Here is a 6,000-nt window from a genome sequence, read left to right as displayed (position 1 = left end):
AAAAATATAATGTGAGTTGTTAAAGTGTAAATAAACTCTAACAATGAACTTCACTTAAATGCTCTTGTGTGGTCTGTTAAATATCTCAGCATTTTGTGACAGTATGGGGCAGATTGGACAGAATGAACGTTTTTTATCCAAGCTTCAGGAAAGCATGTCTTGGGCTACTGGTATTTCATGTAAATTAAGCTCAATTTTTCTAAGCTGGACAATATTTTTTACATTACTTGGGCTACTCAACTACACAGTATTTTTGTTAAGGTAAGTAAACCTTTAAATACTTTATTATCCTATTGTGTTAGTTAAGGGTAGTTTATCCAGGGAATATCCAGTCGCCTAATAGGGGATCAGGAAGGATTTTTTCTCTGACTGGAGTAAATAGAATCATGTTTTATAGATATTTTTTTTCTCTGAATCAACTGTGTGTATATGATTGTGTATATGGAGGTTTTCTAATTGTTTTTATTTTATTTTATTGGCTGAACTATATGAACTTACCGGTATGTCCTTTTTTCAACCTAATTATGTAACTATGTATTCCAGAACCCTCCATTTTATTAGTTTAGCTGTGTCAGATAGCCTTTCTCTCCAGCAGTTAGAGGTGAGCAGCTGTTTCTGGACTGATAGACATAATATATATAATTTTTGATATATGTATATGTATGTGTATCAGTAGTATAAGAGCTTGACAGTTTCCCACAGTCATCTGCCAGTGTCCCATTGCCTGCAAATCACAGAAGTAATGTTTGCTTTAGGTATATTTGCTGCTGTCAGGGTCAAGTGTCAAATGCTGTAGGTCACCAACTGCAATGTTGTTTAAACTATGCATGTGCTGATCTTCAGTCTATTATCAGTACCCCTAGACTTAGCACATGATTGGGTGATAATCAGATACAAAATGCTTGGTTCATAAGATTCTTCATTTATGTTGCCAACTACAGATTTATGGCAAAAAAGGTCATATGTTTGTTTTTAGTGTTATTTTGTTGCTAGCCTTGGTTTTGATCCATGACTTCCAAATACTAAGTGTCACCTGTCCTTGAAATCTGTTTAAAAAAATTCCACATTTACCATCTGATTAACAAATCTTCGCATGTGTAATTTTCAACATAATTTTCCTTCATCTTGATGTTTGCTTGTGCGATTGGTGATTGGCTAGTTATTATGTGTTCAGGGAGAAATCCAATTCTGAAGAGTGTTTCAGTTTATGGGCAAAAGTTAGCTGCTGGAGCAATGAGCAAGCTGAATATAATTTACAAGATTTATGGGCTCTGTTCAGACTCTTGGTCCCTTCTGTTGCATCCCTCTCCACTTGGTGGTGACTTTTTGGTGCCTGCTCTTTTGTCTCATGGTGCCGGTGTGCTCCTGCAGGAGAAGACATACTGCACAGATTACTTATACAATTACATTTACATAAGACAACACAAAGAGCACAATAACAAGGCACAACAACAATAAACTTCCAATAACAGAAATTAGTAACACGCAAACCCAAATCCATACTGTGTGCTGTAATTAACTATACCATTCTATTAAAATACTACATAGAATAAATAACACAGACTGAAAAAAATAACAGAAAATCCAAGGACCAACATGCAAATTACACACTTCCTCTAAAATTACCCCACAATCATTACGTATAGTTAACCTTCTATAAAAACGACATACAAGTCTGGATCATAAAGATTAAATCCTCACATTCAGCACTTACAGAGAAGAAGAAGAATTATTGTTATTGGTATTCAGAATTTATATAGCGCCGACAGTTTGCACAGCGCTTAACAACATGAGGGCAGATGGTACAGTTACAATGCAATTCAATACAGGAGGAAGTAGGGGGCCCTTTTGGTTAGAGCTTACAATCTAGAATAATTATATAATTTGATGGCCACAGGCAAAAATTATTATGTTTGTCGCTCTGTGGTGCATTATGGTTGTAACAATATATTACTGAAGGTACTCCTCAGACTGAGCAGCGTATTGTGGAGTGGCTGGGAGGAGTTTTCCAAGATTGAGCACGGACAACGTTCTCCTTTCGAACCCTGTTGTTAAGGACTCCAACTCCAAGCCGACAACTTCACTAGTCTTGGGAACCAGTTTATTGAGTCTGTTGGTGTCAGCTAACCTAAGTCTACTTCCCCAGCATGCAACTGCATACAGTAGAGCACTGGCCACCACAGATTTATAAAACATCTTCAGCATCATCAGGCAGATGTTAAAAGACCTCAGCCTCCTCAAAAAATAGAGGCGGCTCTGACCCTTCCTATAAAGCACTTCATTGTTCTTGCTCCATTGTTCTTGCTCCAGTCCAGCTTATTATCTATGTGCACCCCCAGATACATCCACATCCACTCCTCTGATGGAGACAGGGGTCACCGGTGCCTTCCTCCATCTCAAATCCACAACCAGCTCCTTTGTTTTAGTCACATTTAAGTACAGATGATTATCCTCACACCATGTGACAAAGTTCTCTAATACAGTCCTGTACTCAGTCTCTTCCCCACCCCTGATACATACCACTACTGCAGAGTTATCAGAAAAATTCTGAAGATGGCAAGGCTTTGTCTGATAGCTGAAATCAGTGGTAGAGACAGTAAAGAGGAAGAGAGAGTAAGAGAGAATTGTCCCCTGTGGAACTCCAATATTGCTTACCACCCTGTCTGACACACTGTCTTGCAAATGCACATGCTATGGTCATCCAGTCAACCTGTATCGCTGTTAACTTCCCACACAGGAGAGTTGGCCTGATCAAAAGCACAGGAGAAGTAAAAAAAAAATAAAAAAAAATTGAGTCATAGGGATAGATACAGGCAATGTTTCATGCAAATAGAGCAATTTAGGTAACACAACATTTTTCAGAACATTTACCCTGCCCAAAAGTGAAATAAGGTAAGTGTCCCACTGTTTCAGCAGACAATTGATTTCCTGAATAAAAAAGGAGGGGGGGGGGGCATATTTAACAGAATAGATAATGGAATATGAGGGTGTTAAGTGGACTCCTAGATTTTTGAGGGTGTGGGGACACTATTGATATGGATAAGCCTTTTGCAAGTTGGCCAATGAATCAGAGTGGATGTGGATGGGTAAGACGTCTGTCTTAGTAATATTGATCGTATAACCTGATAAGGAAACAAAGAGAGACAGTAAATTTTGTAGGTTTGGGGGAAAATGGATGGGATTTATTAATGCCAGCAGAATGTCATCAGTAAAAAGAGAAAGTTGATATTCCTGTTGTAGCACCACCTTTATGTCCAGATGAGACTGTATGGCCTCAGACAGGGGCTCCAAACACAAAATAAAAAGCAACAACTGACCCCTCTGCCTGGTGCCATTGGACATTGTAAATAAATGCAACAAAAAAGGAAGACATTTGAACTTGGGAACAAGGGCGGAAGTATAGGACCTTTAAAGCATCAAGAAACAGACCTTTAATATCATAACCGGACAAAAGCACAAGCTTTTTGGGCATCTAAGCTCAATAAAAGGACTGGAAGGGGATACCTATTTAGTAGGGCAATAATAATACACCTAGTATTGTCCTCTAGATGTTGGTGGGGACAAACCCTCACTTTATCCTTGTTGATTAATTTAGGGAGTAGTTGAGTCAGTCTATTGGCCAGAATATTTGTGAAGATCTTATAATCAGAATTTAGTGATGCAATAGGTCTACAGTTGTCAGGAATAGATGAATCCTTCCAGGGCTCGAGTCCTGTAGAAATGCATGGGAATGGTGTTCTTGTACTTTTTCCACAGCAGGAACGCCGTTCCCTTTTGCATCCCTCCTGCAAGTCGTGGCTGCTATCAGTGGCCCAGCGTACCAATGGGGGTTTGGAGTGTCGATCCACCCCGTGCCACACATTGCGGGGATTGGCAGGCTGGCACCGCCGGGTGGCATGTCCATGTGGAGAAAGTAGATGGGCAGCTCTTTCAGCCCACACCGCTCAAATGACTGCCTATTTGGTTCAGCAGGCGGGACAGGGGCAGGAACTACCCAGCTGCCCCATGATCATGAAGGGGGAAGGAGTTGCAATAAATCCCGAGCCCATTGCCTGATGCTGCCTGACCAGGAAAAAAGTGAGCGCTCGTCTGTGCAGCAGCCTCCCTGTATGCATGGCTAGGAGGAGTGGCGGGCAGCTAGATATAGAGGAGATGATCTTTGCACATTCCTCCTGCAGCCACTGAATGCTTGATTCTCCTCCTCTCCCCCAGAAGGCATTTAGCAGCTGCAGGAGGAATATGCAAAGGGCAATTCCTCTATATGCAGCTGCCCCGCCGTTCCTCCTATCCAACTTCTTTGGCTGCTTCCCCTGCTCTTTAGCTCCCCTGTGCTCACTCTCCAGTTCCTTGCAGTGATCTCCAATCCCCCCAAGTGCTATCCTGTTCTCCCCGGTTGCTATCTAGTTCCCCCATGGCTCTCCAATTGTTGCCTCCCAATTCTCTCCAGTCCCCCTGTAGTGCTCTCCAATCCCCCTAGTGCTCTCCAATTCTCTCAGTGCTATCCAGTCCCCTCCAGTGCTATCCATTCATCCGTCCCCCAGTGCGCTCCAGTTCTCCCCCCATGCTCTCCAGTTCTCCCCTCAGTGTTCTCTAGTTCTCCCTCAATGCTCTCCAGTTCTCCACCCCAGTGCTCTCCAATCCCCCCAGTGATCTCCAATCCCCCCAGTGCTATCCAATCCACTGGCCCCAGTGCTATCCAGTCACCCATCCTCCAGTGCTCTCCAGTTCTCTCCCCCAGTGCACTTCAGTTCTCCTCCCCCAGTTCTCCCCCCCAATGCTCTCCAGTTCTCCCCCCAGTTCTCCCCCTCAGTGCTCTCCAGTTCTCCCCCCCCATGCTCTCCAATTCTCCCCCTCAGTTCTCCCCCTAGTGCTCACCAGTTCTCCCCCCCAGTGCTCTCCAGTTCTCCCCCCCAGTGCTCTCCAGTTCTCCCCTCATTGCTGTCCAGTCCCCCCCCAATTCTCACCCCCATTGCTCTCCAGTTCTCCCCCCCAATGCTCTCCAGTTCTCCCCCCAGTTCTCCCCCTCAGTGCTCTCCAGTTCTCCCCCCATGCTCTCCAATTCTCCCCCTCAGTTCTCCCCCTAGTGCTCACCAGTTCTCCCCCCCAGTGCTCTCCAGTTCTCCCCTCATTGCTGTCCAGTTCCCCCCCAGTTCTCACCCCCATTGCTCTCCAGTTCTCCCTCAGTGCTCTCCAGTTCTCCCCCCCAGTGCTCTCTGGTTCTCCCCCCCCAAGTTCTCTCTAGTTCTCCTCCCCTAGTGCTCTACAGTTCTCCCCCCCCCCCCAGTGCTCTCCAGTTCTCCCCCCCAGTGCTCTCCAGTTCTCCCCCCAGGAGTTGCAATGAATCCTGAGCCCTTTGCCTGATGCTGCCTGACCAGGAAAAAAGTGAGTGCCCACCCGTGTAGCAGCCGCCCTGTATGCATGGATAGGAGGAGTGGCAGGGCAGCTAGATATAGAGGAGATGATCTTTGCAAATTCCTCCTGCAGCCACTGAATGCTTGATTCTCCTCCTCTCTCCAGTTGCCCCCCAGTGCTCTCCAGTTATCCCCCCCAGTTCTCCCCCCAGTGCTCTCCAGTTCTCCCCCCCAGTTCTCCCCCTCAGTGCTCTCTAGTTCTCCACCCAGTGCTCTCCAGTTCTCCCTCCCGTGCTCTCCAGTTCTCCCCCCCGTGCTCTCCAGTTCTCCCCCCCGTGCTCTCCAGTTCTCTGTCCCAGTGCTCTTCAGTTCTCCCCCCAGTTCTCTCCAGTTCCCCCCCAGTTCCCCGCAGTTCCCCGCAGTTCCCCCCAGTTCTTGCCCCCAGTGCTCTCCAGTTTTCCTCTCCAGTTCTCACCCCAGTGCTCTCCAGTTCTTCCCCCAGTGCTCTCCAGTTCTCCTCCCCCAGTTACCCCCCCGGTGCTCTCCAGTTCTCCCCCCAGTTCTCCCCCCGTGCTCTCCAGTTCCCCCCCAGTTCTCCCCCGTGCTCTCCAGTTCCCCCCCCCCAGTTCTCCCCCCAGTGCTCTCCAGT

The sequence above is a fragment of the Lithobates pipiens genome, unplaced genomic scaffold, assembly GCF_037356315.1.
Source record: "Lithobates pipiens isolate NorthernLeopardFrog02 unplaced genomic scaffold, aLitPip1_a1.2 Scaffold_18, whole genome shotgun sequence".
In the NCBI taxonomy this organism is placed as follows: Eukaryota; Metazoa; Chordata; class Amphibia; order Anura; family Ranidae; genus Lithobates; species Lithobates pipiens.
The sequence above is the reverse complement of the archived record's forward strand: the minus strand, read 5'-3'. Positions refer to the sequence as shown.